General features: G+C 41.7%; 1 pseudogene; it reads left to right on the top strand.

Moving 5' to 3' along the window:
- Positions 1-7,611: 7,611 nt before the first annotated feature.
- LOC148009817 (uncharacterized) lies at positions 7,612-17,112 on the top strand (annotated as a pseudogene).
- Positions 17,113-18,092: the final 980 nt, after the last annotated feature.

Raw genomic sequence — 18,092 nt, forward strand, 5'->3', positions numbered from 1 at the left:
GTCGGTAATTAAAAATTAAGAACCTAGTAGCACGAGGGTTTCTAAGTGCTAGGTTTATGCAACGCCACATACGAGCGATAATCAAAATGATTGAAAGAATGCTTTTGCACTAAGCACAATAATGATTTTCTATTGTTTGTGCACTAAACCATTCACATTATGCACTATGCATGGCTCATGGTATCGAAGGAAAATCTCTTGGACTGCATAGCAATTGTTTTCTTAGGACTTTGACCCACGATTGAGAGTGTGAGGTTATCCCTTGCCATAGGGTAGAGGGCCGGTTTCCTAAGGGAGTGTGAAGTGAGGAAGCATGGTATACCTCCTGGAAATACGAGAAATATAAGAGAGAGAAGTTTGTACTCGTTTGTGTTATATGTCTAGCAGTGCATCAAAGGGCCAATCCCTGCGATGTAGGAGAGCTGCAGTGGGGCTCCGACTATTAGTTGGTGGAGTGCCTCCATATGTGTGTGATCATGGCATTGCCAATGTATAAGGGTTCCCCTTTTGAGGAGTTTTAGCGAAACGTTGGACTATGAACTATGAACGTATAGATTAAGCTTTATGACAGTGTGTTCTTCAGCATTATATTGACGCTCCTTGTCCGCGAGGCCATGAGGGTGTTTGTGTGTCATGAGCATGAGGTCCGGCTAGTGCTATAGCCAGTGTTGGCCCATTTTAGGTCCCATGAGTAGTGCGTCTGCCGGGAGCTGCATATAAGTGGTGGTTTTCGAATCTAGGGTTTCAAGGGACCCTAAATTACCCATAAAATGGGGTTTGTTCAAGGATGGAAAAACTTGGCTTTCCCCATACAAAACTTACTAATGGACTTAGTTAGTTATGGAGAGCATGAGTCCTCTGCAGAAGATAATTTATGTGATGAAAAGAGTAGCCCATTAGTGGTTACCCCATCCTCTAATATGATGGCATGGGCCAAGGTTCACCTTGGTGTGGTCTCCACCCAAGAGAAATCATGTTTAACCATCCATCAACCTAGAGGACATGAAACAAGCATGTTGGAAACTAGGGTAGTTATGGCATCAACAAGTTATCATGCTAAAGCCATGATTCCATGGGAAAGTGCTGATATACGATGGAATATGCTTGTGGTTGAAACATCCCGTGTAATGGGCCACCATGATGACATAGTAGGCATCACAAGGATGTTAGAAGCCCTAGCTGTCAAGGGAAAACCATTGCTTAAAACGCACGGTTCCGAAGTTTTAAGAAGTGGTAATGATAAATCTGCTTTAGATAAGGACCAAAATCTCTTATATAAAACCGTTATGGACTTTCCTTTTAAAGGGAAAGGTATGGAAGACCCACAAATAACTCATCAATAAGACTGATCCCTTCTTGGGCACTATGAGCTAAATGAATGGCCTCAGTGAGCTCGCATGTCCCACATTTAATGTAATCTAAATAAACTGGTCGTTCAAGTAGCTGAGTGGCTCCTTTAGGAGAAATAAACATAGCTTTGTACTCATTGGAACCTCCCCTATTTGGGTTTTCACATAAATAAGTGTTGTGACCCAAACTAGGTAGAATTTCAAGCCTAAGCACATCACATGGGTGTATCCCAAGGCAGTGTATATGATAAGATGTATATCCAATCTTACCCTCTTGGGGGTTCGACAAAATATATCAAGATGGGATCCTTGGCCTTACATCCGACACTCCTGCCATACTTTTAGAGATTTTGGGTCTCCAAACCCATCTCACATTTCCCTTAATATTCTTGCATTCCCTCAATTTGCTGCACTGTTCTGACAAACTCAATGCAAACTTATCCCTATGGCCAAATGGCCTCACATCCTTATGACCTTTGTGAAGCACAGGTGGACTTTTAACACTTTCCATCCTCTTTACAAAAGATGTTTTTACTTGCTTACGTCCATACTGCAAATTTTTTTCCATAAGAACCATGCTTTCACTGAAGGGAACAACATCCACCCGGAAGCATGATTCCGACACCAAAGGTCTCTGAAGAGCCTTACTAGCAACAAAATTAGAACCATACACAGAATGCTTATCAACACTCATAGGCCCATTGGTTCTATCCATGTTTCCATCACAACTACCTCTGGTGGAAGTGTTGTAAGCCCTAATGGGACTTACATGGCTTGGCACCTATTCAGTGAGAGGCATGTTATTACTACTCATAGGATGGCCATTTTCTGCTTTTAGATTTTAGCCACCAAGGTTCCCCTCATAGGTTACTTGGTATCAACAAGCGAGCTGTCTTCTTGCAGAAATGGTTGGAAGCTAGGATGCACTTGTACTGAGCGGGGAAAAATCCAAAAGTTTTCCCAACATCTCTGAATATGACCCTCATAATCAATGGCTTGCATTTTTGCTTCCCTTAATGACTTAGGATTCCATAGTCCCACTTGGATTTGCATATTAATCTCTAAGCCATTCAAAAAGAGCTCACATAGCACATCATTTCGTAGTGCACTGGCTCTTCTTGGCCAAAGCCTAAGAGTACTATCAAAGGCTCTAGCATACTCTTTAACAGAAAGATAAGACTCTTGTCTAAACTGCATAACCTGCCCTAAGACCTGAATCATAGGGAGCTTGGACTTGTAGCTCTACAAAACCTGGAGACTATAAGAAAAACAAACCATACAAGATCAAGCTTTTAGCTAACTCGCATGAGTAGCATGGGTCTAGTCGACCTATGATATGCTATCTTTGGCACCCTGGGTAGTCTGAGAGGGTGTGATGTATATCCCAAGGACATCAGTATTACATGGACTAAAATGACCTATCTAGTTTTAGCTAGGAAGGCTAGCTGCTTTGGATATTACATCCAGATCTCATTAGGCCAAGAGGGCCAATTAAGTTTTGTAGTGAAGTGTTTTATTTCATTAGGCCAAGAGGGCCAATTGTCTGTTTAGTGCAGGTGCGGTTAATGGTTTCTTGTTTTAGTTTTGTGCTAGATAGGTTTGAAGAAGAGCTTGGAAGGAGCCTTTTGTTGCGTGGACGCTTCTTGTGGCCCTATCCAGGTGATATCTTTCCTTTATGAGTACTGTGATTGTTATGTTATATGTGTTTGTGTACTTGTTAAAGGGTTTTTTCATTTCTTGTTAGAGACTGGCGTCCAAGGCATGAAGTCCCAGGTTTAGGTTAAGTATGTCTGAGGGAGGCCTGAGTAGTCGTTGCCTCCTGTAAAGACATTGTTAAGCATCAAAAGACCTGTTTTAGACGGAAGTCCTAGTGGCCCTGTTCTACTAGCCTGCTAGGCAGCCGTTCTAGTTGTTCTTGTTAGTTGTGAGGCAGTTAGAGAAGCCTGTTGAAGGAAAAAAAAATGATAAAGAAAAAGAAACCTTGAATATCTTAAAGACAATAAATATATACAGAGGTGTGTAAAAAGGGGTTCTAACCCCTATAAAAATCGAAAAGTAAAGAAAGAAAAATTTATGAGCAGTTGATCATTGCCTAGCGAAGGCTTGGTAGGTTCCTGGGTATGAGTCAAGACCTAGGGCCGATGCCTTGTCTTCCTAGGGGTGGCATCTTGCTGGAAAAGAAGAAACTAAGGAAGGTTGGAGCGAAAATAAAAGTGAGCGTCAGAAAAGGATTAAGTGTCGCCTTGCAAGGGCTTGGTAGGTTCTTGGGTACTGAGACAAGACCTCAGGCCGATGCCCTGTTCTCCTTGGGTCACTACGCTCAGCTCCCTCCTTTTTACATGCCCGAGTATGTCAATAAAATAAAAACCTGAAAGAAGAAATGTGCTACAGGAAAATACTTATTGATCAGGCTATAGGAGTCCTCGCCTAGTAGGAGCTCCTAGTTGTGTTGTCATTAGTTAGGTAGATAGTTCAGACCACCACGTAGGGAAACCTCTTTGATAGTTCTTTTTAGTCTGGCCATGTTAGAGCAGTCGGTTAGTGACTAGCTTTGGACTTTTATCAGATTATGCTAGGCCTACTTCTTGTGGATGTCATGCCTTGATTCTGTCAGGGGGTTGGGTGGAGCATTGTGCTGTGTTTAATATATATCTATTTTGTATCAGCTTGATGCTTCCTTTGGTTGTTTTGTGCAGATCTACTATGGGATTTGACGGGCTGAGTCGCCCTATCCCGTGGTCGCCAATGAGAGTGGAATTTTGATGCCGAGAAGTGCTTAAAAATAGCTAAAAATTACGAATATCAAGGGAAAAATATTCAACGTCGAAGGCGGCAGCTCGCCGATTTTAAGCGTCAAAGTGCTTTAAAGGTGCCCGGGCGATACTTGTTGATTTTTGATAATTTTTCAGACTGCCTTGCGGGTTGTCAAGAGTTACCGACCAATGCAAGATGCCGAGCCGGACACCCAGGATTTTTCAGAGCTCAATTCGGAGTCCGGACGGGGAAGGAGCCAAGAAACCGGTCAAGATACGAAGAGGTGGACAAAATTTGGCCAAAATGGGCAAGTGACCCTTAGGAGCCCAAAATTTAAATCTAGCATGAAACTTTTCATGCATAGGATAGGAAAAAAACATGGAGAGAAGGTGTGGCCTGTAGGTGCCGAAAAATGCGCCCTCTTGTTGATCATGCCATCTCCTGCTTGTGAGCAACCCCCCCAATTGATCATGGGGCTTCAATCCCCCCTAGATGCCAATCATTTCTCCGTACTTCACTCCTCCAATGGCGGTCTCTATGAAGATCTCTGATTTCAGTCTTTCTCTCTCCTCCCTCTCTCTCCCCTAAGGGCAGATTCATGTGGTGAAGACGAAGAAGAAGAATGAATGGCAGATGCTTATCCAATGAAGACCGGATTGCTCTGTGGTTCAAGAGGAATGAAGATTGCTAATTGTGGACTGTCATGAGCATTAATGGTCGCTGGAAATCAGTCTCGACACATGGCAAAAAAAACCCACAACCCGCAAAGAACGGTAATTTCATTTTTACAAAGTGAATTGATGTTTTATGCAATTTGCTTCATGAGTATTTATTCCCATGGGATGATTATGCAATATGTTGTTTTTTTCTATGAGTTTGATTAGTTTATGCTCAGAAAATCAGAAAATCATAAGTGTTGTGACTGAAATTAATGGTGTAAAACCCATAAAACACGCGAAATATGGGAAAATTGGGTGTTTTTGAGATATAAATGGAAAATATAATAAGATACACCAACTTCTTCTTTTTTTGCTGCAAATGAACCTAAGGGCCATATCCCACAACTCATTTTGTATTTTCAGTCATTTAATATTGAAAAAATACAATAAAAATAGGAAAAATGGAAAAAAATAAGGGAAAAATGGATTTTGAGTACCGAAAATTAAGGAAAAATAAGAACCATGTTTGTGGATGTATGGGGGGTCTGAAGTATGAGGTTTAGCCTCAGTTCAGCCCTACCTTTATGTTTTAGTGAGTTTTTATTACTTTTCATACAATAAAAATGTGGAAATGAACCCTAAACTGATCAATAATGCACAATCTAAACGGGTGAGGGGGTACAGTATATAAAAGGTGTTCAAATGATGAATGAAATGAGGAAAAGCTTGCTGGTTTTTATGCATACCATTTAGGTTGGTCGGTAATTAAAAATTAAGAACTTAGTAGCACGAGGGTTTCTCAGTGCTAGGTTTATGCAATGCTGCATACGAGCGATAGTCAAAATCATTGAAAGAATGCTTTTGCACTAAGCACAATGCTGATTTTCTATTGTTTGTGCACTAAACCATTCACATTATGAACTATGCATGGTTCATGGTATCGAAGGAAAATCTCCTGGATTGCATAGCAATTGTTTTCTTAGGACTTTGACCCACGATTGAGAGTGTGAGGTTATCCCTTGCCGTAGGGTAGAGGGTCAGTTTCCTAAGGGACTGTGAAGTGAGGAAGCATGGTATACCTCCTGGAAATATGAGAAATATAAGAGAGAGGAGTTTGTGCTCGTTTGTGTTATATATCTAGCAGTGCATCAAAGGGCCAATCCCTGCGATGTAGGAGAGCTGTAGTGGGGCTCCAACTATTAGTCGGTGGAGTGCCTCCATATGTGTGTGATCGTGGCATTGCCAATGTATAAGGGTTCTCCCTTTGAGGAGTTTTAGGAAAACGTTGGACTATGAACTATGAACGCATAGATTAAGCTTTAGGACAGTGTGTCCTTCAGCATTATATTGACGCTCCTTGTCCACGAGGCCGTGAGGGTGTTTGTGTGTCATGAGCATGAGGTCCGGCTAGTGCTATAGCCAGCGCCAGCCCATTTTAGGTCCCATCAAAACTTGACAGTATCAGGGAAGAAATCTGTTTTTGGAGTAAATGAGGTTGTCATTGTTGGACATATGTGTGGGTATTATGGCAGGAAACCTTCACCTGAGAAGGTGGATGCTATAGGAAAGATTACGCGTATTGTTGTACCACTTCAGAGATACAGAGATTCATTGGAGCCTGTGTGTTTTACATGATTTGGATATCCCATTTTGCACACATAGCAGATTTTTTATATCAGTTGCTTCAAAAGGGGCAGAAATTTTATTGGGATGAGAGCCACACTAGAGCCATGCAAAAATTGAAGAAGTTATTGCAGATTTCTCCTACTCTCAAGAAAGCAGATTATAATTGCAGAAGGCCTGTTGTATTGATAGTTGACACTAGTCCAATTGGCATAGGTTGGTATGTGGGTCAAGATGATGCAGATGGAAATAGGTATGCTATTCGGTTTGGGGCGAAAGTCCTAAACGAGAGACAGAGAAGGTATCTGCAAATCAAAAGGGAATTACTAGGAATCGTTACGGCTCTCAAATGTGACAAGGGGTACTTTATTGGAGCCCCAGTTGTGGTAGAGACAGATTGCTTGCCATTGATAGGTATGATTACGAGTTGCTCTACTCCGGATATAGCTATGCTGAGATAGATCACATACATCAAGTCATTAAATCCAGAATTTAAACACATAGCAGGGAAGGATAATCCAGTGGGGCGGATATGCTGTCTAGAGCTAAATATGATGATGAGAAGACACTACTTGCAGAAGAGGATGATGTAGAAATTTCAGCTACAATGGTTGATCATGTTTGCCATGTCTATGATATTGTGACTTTCGTAGAAGAACTCTATGTTGGAGATTGGTTGCAGATTGGCAAGTACCTTAGTACACTAAGCAAAAGAGATGAATGGACAGATGAAGAGTTCAAGAAGATTAAAAGAAAAGCCTATGGTTATTTTCTCAAGGATGGATTTCTTTGGAAGCACCCAAAGAAAAGAGGTGGATTACCCTTGCGGGTTGTTTGCAATAAAGAGACCCAGTTACAGGTGATGAGAGAGTTTCATGAGAGTCCTTGGGCTGGACATAGAGGAGTGTGGGCTACTTATGAGAAAATCAAGGAGAAATATTGGTGGAAAAGCATGTACAGAGATGTTTCTCGCTTTGTAGAGACTTGCAAAGACTGTCAGATGTATTCCGTAGTGCGTCATCGAGATGAGCTTCATTCGACCTATCCGCTATGCATTCCTTATAAGTGGGTAGTTGACTTGGTTACTATGCCTATGGGTCTATGGCAGATGAGATATATTGTTTTGGCTAGAGAGGATCTTACCAATCATGTTGAAGGTAGACCTTTGAGAACGAAGACCACTAGTGTAGTGTGCAAGTTCTTATTGGAAGAAATTTTCTACAGGTATGGCTATGTGGGTAAGATCATTGCAGATTGCGGTGAATTAGATGTAGATGAAGCTAGGGAGTTTTTCTCTCAACTAGGAATCAAGTTGGCTCTAACCACAGCATGAAATCAAGAGGAAAATGGAAAGAGTGAAAGAGGGCATCCACCGATAGTGAAAGCATTAGCCAAAGCATACAGAGGACGGATTGGAGAATGGCCGAGACTTCTACCATTTGCTTTGTGGCCTGATCGTACGACTCATAGTGTTACCATAAGATATATGCCCACAGAGTTGATGTATGGTCAGAAACCGGTTATGCCAACTGAGACTTGTGCTTTGACTTGGTCAGTTTTACATTGGTAGGAGGATTTGACGAGAGAGGAGCTCTTAGCTCTTTGGATCTGGCAGTTGAAGAGAAGACCAGAGGATATTCAGCTAGCTATTGACAGGTTGAAGGTTGCTAGACTTAGAAATAAGGATAGGTTTGACAAGAGGCATCGCTTGTGGCTTAGAGCAATAGAAGAGGGAGAATGGGTATTAGTCTTTGATAGCAGCCTTGAAATTCAGCATACTGCACTTTGGAAGATGGTGAAAAGATGGTTTGGCCGTACATAGTCAGACATGTCTTTGATAATGCAGCATATTAGCTGACAGAATTGAATGGGACAGTGCTTAGAGTGCCTATTGCAGGAAAAAGAATCAAGATTTTCAAGAAAAGAGATGATGAGGATTATGCATTGGAAGAATTTGTAAGAGAAGAGCAACGAGAAGAAACTCCAGTAGAAGAGACAGATGATATGATAGATAACCTTGTTGATATACCGGAAATATACAATGAAGAGATTGATCTTATGTGGATCTTGACGACAATGATCATGGGTAGCTGGCCCATCTAAAGGATGTGCAAGATCAAAGGGGTTGGGTGTCGTACACATGGAGGGAAGTTGATAGACAGAGGGAAGGGCAGCCACATGTCAAGTATTATGGAAAATGGCCTTTTAAGCGTGTGCTTAGCCTCCATGAGCCTGCTGCAGTTGTTTTTTTCAATTGCCAATCTAGCTTAACATGTCCAAGGCTGTGTTTCATTTCTCCTCCTCTTGCATTTCAAGCTGCCACAATGGCCACAAGGCATGAAAGGACCTTACTATAAGTATAGTGATTTATGGATTGTATATGGTTTAGCCTCTGCAAATTCATCGCTTTGGAGTGCAGCCTTCCATGCCAGAGAGACAGTTTTTTACAGAAAAACTAGATTACTCCTCTGTTGTTGCTCTAATAGGAGTCCCTTATAGTTGCTATTATTCGAACATTGAATTTGAGGGTTGAGGCAGCCTATGTGATAGTTGCCGCTTCAATAATAGCCTTTGCATCTACACACATTGTCTATCTCAACTTTTATGACTTTGATTATGGCTGGAACATGAAGGTGTGTGTGGTAATGGGAGCGCTACAATTTCTTTTGTGGACATTCTGGGCTGGGTATATTCGCCATCCTGCAAGATTCAAACTCTCATTTGTGGTTCTAGTTGGTGCACTTGCCATGCTTCTTGAGATATACGACTTCCCCCCCTATATGGGGTGCTTTTGATGCTCACTCTCTTTGGCATGCAACCACTATATCCTTGACAATGCTATGCTGGAGTTTTATCAAAGATGACACATCATTCAGAACCACACAACTGCTCCCGATTCCTCAAAATTGGTTGTTTAGCAGCCCTCTCTATTTGCTGATCACTGTCAGGTGGAAGCGGTACAGCTACCGACTTCACCTTCTTATCCACAGTTTTGTATTTCATGTCAACCCTGGCTTCATTATGCTCTTCTGCATTACTCAAATCTTGCTGTAAATCAGCAATTCTACACTCCAATGGCTGAATATCCTCAGCCCTCTGCTCTATGGACTGCATAGAAACAGCCCTAACTCTGGATGCTGAAATATTTTAGCAGTAAACTCTGTTGGCTGAAAGTTTTCAGCCCTCTCTATCTCTGAAAGCTGATCATAACCAGCTGGAAACTCTATTTGATCCACAAACAGATCAATCTCTTCATTATGCATTTCCGGTATATCAACAAGATTATTTGTCATATCATCTGTCTCTTCCATTGGAGTTTCTTCTCGTTGCTCTTCTCTTGAAAATTCTTCCAATGCATAATCTTCATCATCTCTTTTCTTGAAAATCTTGATTATTTTTCCAGCAATAGGCTCTCCAAGCACTGTCCCATCCAATTCTGTCAACTCATATGTTGCATTATCAAAGACATGTCTGACTATGTACGGCCCAAACCATCTTTTCACCATCTTCCAAAGTGCAATATCCTGATTTTCAAGGCTGCTATCAAAGACTAATACCCAATCTCCCTCTTCTATTGCTCTAGGCCGCAAGCGATGCCTGCTATCAAACTTGTCCTTATTTCTTAGTCTAGCAACCTTCAACCTGTCAATAGCTAACTGAATGTCCTCTGGTCTTCTCTCCAACTGCCGAATCCGAAGAGCTAAGAGCTCCTCTCTCGTCAAATCCTCATGCCAAGGTAAAACTGACCAAGTCAAAGCACAAGTCTCAGTCGGCATAACCGGTTTCTGACTATACATCAACTCTGCAGGCATATATCCTGTGGTAACACTGTGAGTCGTACGATCAGCCCACAAAGCAAATGGTAGAAGTCTCGGCCATTCTCCAATCCGTCCTGTACATGCTTTGGCTAATGCTTTCACTATCGGCAGATGCCCTCTTTCACTCTTCCCATTTCCCTCTGGATTATATGCTGTAGTTAGAGCCAACTTGATTCCTAGCTGAGAGAAAAACTCCCTAGCTTCATCTGCATCCAATTCACCGCGACCCGCAGTGATCTTACCCACACAACCATACCTGCAGAAAATTTCCTCCAATAAGAACTTACACACTGCACTAGTGGTCTTCGTTCTCAAAGATCTGCCCTCAACATGATTGGTAAGATCCTCTCTAGCCAAAACAATATACCTCATCTGCCATAGACCCATAGGCATAGTAACCAAATCAACTACCCACTTAAAATGAATGCATAGCGGATAGGTTGGATGAAGCTCATCTCGATGACGCACTGCCGAATACATCTGACAGTCTCTGCAAGTCTCAACAAAGTGAGAAACATCTCTATACATGCCTTTCCACCAATATTTTTCCTTGATTTTCTCATAAGTAGCCCACACTCCTCTATGACCAGCCCAAGGACTCTCATGAAACTCCCTCATCACCTGTAACTGTGTCTCTCTATCGCAGACAACCCGCAAAGGTAATCCATCTCTTTTCTTCGGATGCTTCCAAAGAAATCCATCCTTGAGAAAATAGCCATAGGCTTTCCTTCTGATCTTCTTGAACTCTTCATCTGTCCATTCATCTCTTTTGCTTAGTGTACTAAGGTACTTGCCAATCTGCAACCAATCTCCAACATAGAGTTCTTCTATGAAAGCCACAATATCATAGACATGACAAACATGATCAACCATAGTGGTTGAAATTTTTGCATCATCCTCTTCTGCAAGTAGAGTCTCCTCATCATCATATCTGGCTCTAGACAGCATATATGCCACTGGATTATCCTTCCCTGCTATGTGTTTAAATTCCATATTTAATGACTTGATGTATGCAATCCATCTCAGCATAGCTATATCCGAAGAAGAGCAACTCGTAATCATACCAATCAATGGTAAGCAATTTGTCTCTACCACAACTGAAGCTCCAATAAAGTACTCCTCGTCACATTTTAGAGCCGTAACAATCCCCAATAACTCCCTCTTGATTTGCGGATATCTCCTCTGTCTCTCGTTTAGGACTTTCGCCCCAAACCGAATAGCATACCTATTTCCATCTACATCATCTTGACTCACAGCCCAACCTATGCCAATTGGACTAGTGTCAACTGTCAACACAATAGGCTTTCCACAATTATAATCCGCTTTCGTGAGAGTAGGAGCATTCTGCAATAAATTCTTCAATTTCCGCATGGCTCTAGTGTGGCTCTCATCCCAATAGAATTTTTGCCCCTTTCGAAGCAGCTGATATAAACAATCTGCTATGTGTGCAAAATGAGGTATCCAAATCATATAAAACACACAAGCTCCAATGAATCTCGGTACCTCTGAAGTGGTAGAACAATACTCCGCAATCTTGCCTATAGCATCCACCTTATCAGGTGAGGGTTTTCTGCCATAATATCCACACATATGTCCAACAATGACAACCTCATTCACTCCAAAAATAGATTTTTTCCCTGAAAGTGTCAAGTTTACTTTTTCTAACCTGGCCAAAATCTTCTCACATGCTGAAATATGATCAGCCACAAAGTATCTGCATCCCTGATCATTTAGACTCTCATTTTTCTCTTCTTTTGCACACCCCTTAATGGGCACATCATCCAAGAAAGGCATAGTAAGCTGAGGTATGTAATCTTGAAGGACCTTATGCATGGCATTCATCATATGCGCAACAGAATTAGTGGCACCTTGAGGCAAGGTACACATCCTGACAAGCCCAATAGGAGTTCTCATGGTGGTTATGTCCCTGCTTTCCAAAGCCAGCTAAAACTGATCATATCCCGAATACAAATCACCTAAAGAATAGATGGCAGGTCCAGCAAATGCTTCTGCAAACTCATCCACAACTGGACCTATACCAACATTCCTGATAGTAACTCTGTTTACTGGCTACATGTCCTGTATAAATCAGAGAGTACCATTCTTCTTTGGAACTGTAAACCACCTGTTTGAGTATGGTGCAGATGAAGGCTCAAGAATTCCCATCCTGATTTTCTCATTCAATAAATCAATCAGCTTTGGTAGGTGTGCTTTAGGCACTGGAATAGGTCGGAGATTCCATGGAATATGAGAAATAGTAAAGATCACCATAGGAGCAACAATATCAGGATTCACACATCCAATCTCATGCGGGAAAAAAGCAAATCCCCTTCCATGTCGCTCAAGCATCTCCTGAAAGCATTGCTTCTCTATGGGTAGCAAGAAATCACCATTTCCAATTTTCAATTCAGCAAGAGCCTCTGCTGAAAATTTATGACCAATATGCTCCGGATTCCTCAAAATTGGCTGTTTAGCAGCCCTCTCTATTTGCTGATCACTGTCAGGTGGAAGCGGTACAGCTACCGGCTTCACCTTCTTATCCACAGTTTTGTATTTTGTGTCAACCCTGGCTTCATTATGCTCTTCTGCATTACTCAAATCTTGCTGTAAATTAGAAATTCTACACTCCAATGGCTGAATATCCTTAGCCCTCTGCTCTATGGACTGCATAGAAACAACCCTAAACTCTGGATACTGAAATATTTCAGCAGTAAACTCTGTTGGCTGAAAGTTTTCAGCCCTCTGTGTCTCTGAAAGCTGATCATAACCAGCTGGAAACTCTATTTGCTGAATTTCTTCAGCACTCAACACTTTTTGCTGAGCCACCTCAGCCTCTGACTCAATCTGTGACACAAAATTTCAATTTCATGAAACATGTCCAAGGATTGCACTAATACATTACTGCGACAATTCTGCGTATCAGTTTTCAGCATATCTTCCATCTCTTCCATCGTATCTGCACAAATCATACTGTCATACATCCCATCTATGTGCTCATCATCCTCTAAAATTCCTGCATTTTTCAAAATTTTCTCCTTCCTGCATATGTACTGCCTGGCAGCTCTAGGCAACCTAGAAATCTTCTGATAGCTCATTGAACTTTTTGCTGAAATCCCAACAAAACCAAAGGAGAAAACACTGCTACTAGGAGGCGAGAACTCCAATCTCCTCTGCTCTGTACCACCGTCGTCTTGCGAAACGGCGGTACCTAATGAAAACCCAAATCCCTCACAGTGGGCAAAGGTGCATCTCTGAGAGTATCCCTGTTTCTAACATGGTTCACACACACAGTCATAAACTGAACTGCTCTCATACCATCTTTACTGTGAATCCGTGCATAAGCAGATCCATCATCCATTACCTTTGTTTCCATGTGCATCTCTATGATGAATGGCTGTCCAAGAATTATGGGATAAGAGCATGAATCCTACACAAAGAAATGGAAATCCTCCTCTACATCACCAATAGAAACCCTGACACTAGGACATGCAGCATACAAATCACATGCAGTGTTATTGGCGGCTCTCATACGCCACCCATGCTCTACATCCATAGGCCATCTATTACTCTCATAAACTCCACGAACTATGAGATTAATCTTTGAACCATGATCCACCAAAGCAACATAAGGCACTTGTTTCTCTCCAATCTTTACCATCGTCTCTGTAGTTGCCCTAGCCCAATGACTCCACGAAAAGTGACTACGCGGTATCAAGACAGGCTCATCAGTTTTAGCATAATGCATAGGCTGATGAACCCTCTTCTCTACCTGCGGAAAAACAGAAGCATTCTCAACCATAACCTCATCCTCATCCTCATCCAACTCCCTAATCAAAACTCCTTGTGTATCAGTGGTAGGCAATGCATGTCTTTTCCTCTTCAGGACCTCCTAAAACTGATCCTGAAACTCTCTTTTCGAGATGCCCAAAACCTCAGAAATAGTGAAAGTCACCTCATTGCCAACTATCTTGTCATTAAAAAATCACGATGGGAGATACTTCAGCATCAATTTTAGCCTCTTCTATGATTCCTACTTTGTCCTCTACTTCAGCTTCATCATCAACTTCTGCTTCAAGTACTTCTATGGATGATTTAAAGCAGATTTTGTAGAATATGTCTATGTGTATGCAACTTCAAAATCAGCAAACACAATTGTATAAGCAGTAGTAGCAGCAGTTACATCAACAACAGTTGTCTCAACAAAGGCAACTATATTCGGAGCAAGAGAATGCAATCAGCGTGACTAAGGCGATTGAAGCAGTTGAAAATGAAAAGAAGCTATTTGACGGCCGTAATGTATTGGCTTATTTGAAGACGTATGAGATTAAGATGGGATTTTTTGGAGTACCGACAGGACTTATGAGTAAATATTTTCTTCACCTTATCACACCCGCCTTGATGGTAAAAGTGACTGATCTTTTCCTTCAAATTTTGCATTGGCAAGATTTTAAAAAGGCCCTGAAAGAGGAGTATTTTCTTGAGGACTTTGGGATGGCTACATGGCGGTGATTTTGAGAGTGGGTCTACATGCCAAACAAAGGTCTAGCTGCTTCAGAATTGATATGAGAATTTGAAGAGAGGTATAGTTAGCTTGATGCCATTGAACAAAGAGCATTGGATATTGAGAAAGTTGAGCTTTTCTTGCAAGCTGCAGATCCTACTCTTCAGGAAGAAGTAGGAGAGCTTCTTGAGGATCACACGAAGCCTATGGGTTTTAAAATAGATTGGCAAGATGTCCAGGATGTGGTCTCGACTTTGACCAAGAGCCGAATATGGAAGACTTGCCTACAGAATGGATTTATGACATTGCCATCTTCTGCTCCTATATCTGCTTCTACCCCTGTCATTTCTTCTCTTCCTCAGCCAGTTACTTGGCCTATGCAAGTGCCTCCTGTTTCTAATCCTCATGTTCCTCCTGTTCCAAGATCGATGCCAGTTCCTTCTACTCCAAAATCATCCGCTCCTTTGGCTCCTTCCTCTCTTGATGACATAATCAAAGCCATAACAGATTTGACACTAGAGTCATTAAAGCAGAATTGGTGGGAAAATTGAAAGAGCAGTTTGCTTTGACCACGCCTACTATTTCTTCTAGTGCTCCTACTGCACCTAGGAGTGCTCCTAGTGCACCTAGGAGAGATCAAATATATATTTGGTGTGATAGTACGGACCATCACCATTGCAGGGATTGAGAATCTTTTCAAGATGCAAGGAGGAAGCATTTGGTATTTTGGGGACAAGATGACAAGGTCTGGTTGATTGAAATAAGAGCTCTACTTGCTACCAATTTTGGGAAAGGCGGAATGAAGAAATTAGTAGATGATATGGCTACGTGTACTTCTTATGTGGCAGCTAGAGGAGATGTTTCTACATATGGAGTCCAGATTGAGAAAGCTTTAGAGAGTCCGTCAGCATTATCGACCTATGCTATGGAGACGACAAACAAGGGGAAAATTTAGCATCAGATCTGTGACAGGTTGGGATTCACATGTTGACAGGTACACTATTTATGCCTACTTGGCTAAGTCTCAAGGAGAAGATGTACTTGTTGAGGAGAAGCGTAAGAGAGATGAAGAGAATCCAAATGCAGCTAAAAAGACTAGAGGGGGTGAGTTTGTTACTCTACCTACTGCAGGGCCATCTTTGAGACCAGGACCAAAATGACAAATGGAGGATGCTCAAAAGAAAGAAAAGAGGCATGAGCCTAGATAGAGAAAGCATCCAAGATTTATATTAATGTCTGATATTGAGGCATCTATGGACATGAAGAAAATCTTTAATGATAAGATATTTGGCAGTGAGGTGACTTTTACTATTTTTGAGATTTTGGGCATTTCGAAAAGAGAGTTTCAAGATCAGTTCCAAGAAGTCCTGAAGAGGAAAAGACATACATTGCCTACTACTGATACATAGGGAGTTTTTATTGGGGAGTTGGATAAGGATGAGGATGCGGTTATGGCTGAGAATGCTTCTATTTTTCCGCAGACAGAGAAGAGAGTTCAGCCTATGCATTATGTTGAAACTGATGAGCCTATCTTGGTACCATGCAGTCACTTTTCGCGGAGTCATTGGGCTAGGGTAACTACAAAAACAATGGTAAAAATTGGAGAGAAATAGGTGCCTTATGTTTCTTTGGTGGATCATGGTTCAGAGATTAATCTCATAGTTTGTGGAGTTTATGAAAGTAATAGATGGCCTATGGATGCAGAGCATGGGTGGTGTATGAGAGCCGCCAACAACATTGCAGGTGATTTGTATGCTGCCTGTCCCACTGTTAGGATTTCTATTGGAGATGTAGAAGAGGATTTCCATTTCTTTGCGCAGGATTCATGCTCATACCCCATAATCCTAGGACAGCCATAGAGAGATGCACATGGGGATGAAAGTAATGGATGATGGATCTGCTTATGCACAGATTCGTAGTAAAGATGGTATGAGAGCAATCCAGTTTATGACTGTGTGTGTAAATCATGCTAGAAACAGGGATACTCTTTGAGATGCGCCTTTGCCCACTGTGAGGGATTCAGGTTTTCATTAGGTACCAGTTTTCCGTGAGACGATAGTGGTACAGAGCAGAGGAGATTGGAGTTCTCGCCTCCTGGCAGCAGTGTTTTCTCCTCCAGTTTTGTTGGAATTTCAGCAAACAGTTCGATGAGTTATCAGAAGATTTCTAAGTTGCCTAGAGCTGCCAATGATAGTATGGTTTGTGCAAATACGATGACAGAGATGGAAAATATGTTGAAAACTGATATGCAGAGTTGTCACAGTACTATATCAGTGCAATCCCTGGACATGTTTCATAAAATTTCTGATTTTGTGTCACAGATAGAGTCACACGCTGAGATGACTCAACAAAAAGTGTTGACTGCTGAAGAAATTCAGCAAATAGAGTTTCTGGTTGATTATGATTAGCCTATAGAGACACAGAGGGCTGAAAACTTTTAGTCAACAAAGTTTACTGCTGAAATATTTCAGCATCTAGAGTTTAGGGCTGTTCCTATGCAGTCCATAGAGTAGAGGGTTGAGGATATTCAGCCACCAGAGGGCAGAATTGCTGATTTACAGCATGATTTGAGTAATGCAGAGGATCATAATGAAGCCATGGTTGACACGAAACACAAGACTGTGGATAAGAAGGTGAAGTCGGTAGTTGGACCACTTCCACCTAACAGTGATCAGCAAATAGAGAGGGTTGCCAAGCAGCCAATTTTGAAGAACCCAGAGCATATAGGCCACAAATTTTCAATAGAGACTCTTGCTGAATTAAAAATTGAAAATGGTGATTTCTTGCTACCCTCAGAGACGCAGTGCTTTTAGGATATGCTTGAGCAACATGGAAGGGGGTTTGCTTTCTTCTTGCATGAGATTGGATGTGTGAATCCGAATATTGTCGCCCCTATGGTGATCTTTACTATTCCTCATATTCCATGGAACCTTCGACCTATTGTAGTGCCTAGGACACACCTGCCAAAGCTAGTTGACTTGTTGAATAATGAGAAAAGTAGGATGGGAATCCTAGAGCCGTCATCTGCTTCATACTCAAATAGGTGGTTTACGATTCCAAAGAAGAATGATACTCTCTGATTTATACAGGACATGCAGCCAGTTACTATCAAGAATGTTGCTATAGGTTTAGTTGTGGATGAGTTTGCAGAAGCATTTGCTGGATGTGCCATCTATTCTTTAGGTGACTTGTATTCGGGATATGATCAGTTTCAGCTATTGGAAAGTAGGGACATGACCACTATGAGAACTCCTATTGGGCTTGTCAGGATTTGTAATTTGCCTCAAGGTGCCACTAATTCTATTGCGCATATGATGAATGCCATGCATAAGGTCCTTCGTGAGTACATACCTCAGCTTACCATGCCTTTCTTGGATGATGTGCCCAT

The sequence above is a fragment of the Lygodium microphyllum genome, chromosome 30 (assembly GCF_053477565.2).
Source record: "Lygodium microphyllum isolate KBCC chromosome 30, Lygodium_microphyllum_v1.1.10, whole genome shotgun sequence".
NCBI classification, from domain to species: Eukaryota; Viridiplantae; Streptophyta; class Polypodiopsida; order Schizaeales; family Lygodiaceae; genus Lygodium; species Lygodium microphyllum.